Below are 1,186 nucleotides of genomic sequence, written 5' to 3' on the forward strand. Positions count from 1 at the left end.
GAGCCTGCAAGTCCACCCTGTCTGGTGCCTTCAGGGGTGAGTGCAGGGTGGATGGGCTAGCATGCCTGGGCTGCCAGACCACTTTCAGGAGCAGCAGCTGTAAGGAGAAGGAGCCACTGCTGGGACTGCTAGGAAGCTGAGTTTGGTTGCCATGCTGCCCCAGCCCTGCTGTACACCCAGGTGTGGTGGGACAGGCCACACACACCCTGGCCTGGACTGCCCCCTGCACCTGAGGTGGGCAGAGCAAGGGTCCAGACAAAATGCCTTGGTGGTCCAGATCTGGCCCATGGACCATATTTTGCCCACCCCTTATGGGTTAGCTACGTGGATTCCATCCTCCCCAATGCCCATATGACAGGCCACCAGGGGGTGTTCCTGTGCTGAGCCACTCACCTCACTGTGCCCAACCACCTTCCAGGCTCCAAGTACCATATTTTTGCACATATATTCGGTGGGGTATACGCGATTTTACAAAAAAAAATGAATGGGTGTGGGCTATACGAGGGTGCAGGCTATCAATGGACTTTTCTTCCCTGCTGGGCCTGGGCAGGCCAGGCTGCGCCACCGCTGCCGTGGGGGCTGGGCTGCGCCACCTCCCCGCTGGGCCTGGGAAGGCCGGGCTGTGCTGCCGCCACCGTGGGGGCTGGGCTGCGCCACCTCCCCGCTGGGCCTGGGAAGGCCGGGCTGTGCTGCCGCCACCGTGGGGGCTGGGCTGCGCCACCTCCCCGCTGGGCCTGGGAAGCCCGGGCTGCACCGCTGCTGCCACGGGGCCCGGGCCAGGCTGCGCCGCCTCCCCGCTGGGCCCGGGAAGGCCGGGCTGTGCCGCCGCTAGTGCGGGGGCCAGGGCCAGGGTGGGCTGGGCTGTGCCGCTTCCCCGTGTATACGCCGCCGTGGGGAATACTTGGGTGCGACATATACACGGACTAATTTACAAAAATATAATTTTCCGTGGGTTATACGTGGGTGCGGCTTATACCTGTGGGCAGGCTATATGTACAAAAATACAGTACCTCATGCCTGACTCATCCCCTTCTTGGAGCATACCTGCAAGCCTAGGGGTAATGCCATCACCACCCAGGGTCTGGACTAATTTTGGCCCTGTGACCCCTGGGAAACACAGGCCTAGTAGTACTTGAGGGGTAACTCAACCCACTGCATGAACTTGGGGTGCTTCCCTGAGTCTGAG

The sequence above is a fragment of the Alligator sinensis genome, unplaced genomic scaffold (assembly GCF_000455745.1).
Source record: "Alligator sinensis unplaced genomic scaffold, ASM45574v1 scaffold341_2, whole genome shotgun sequence".
NCBI lineage: Eukaryota > Metazoa > Chordata > Crocodylia > Alligatoridae > Alligator > Alligator sinensis.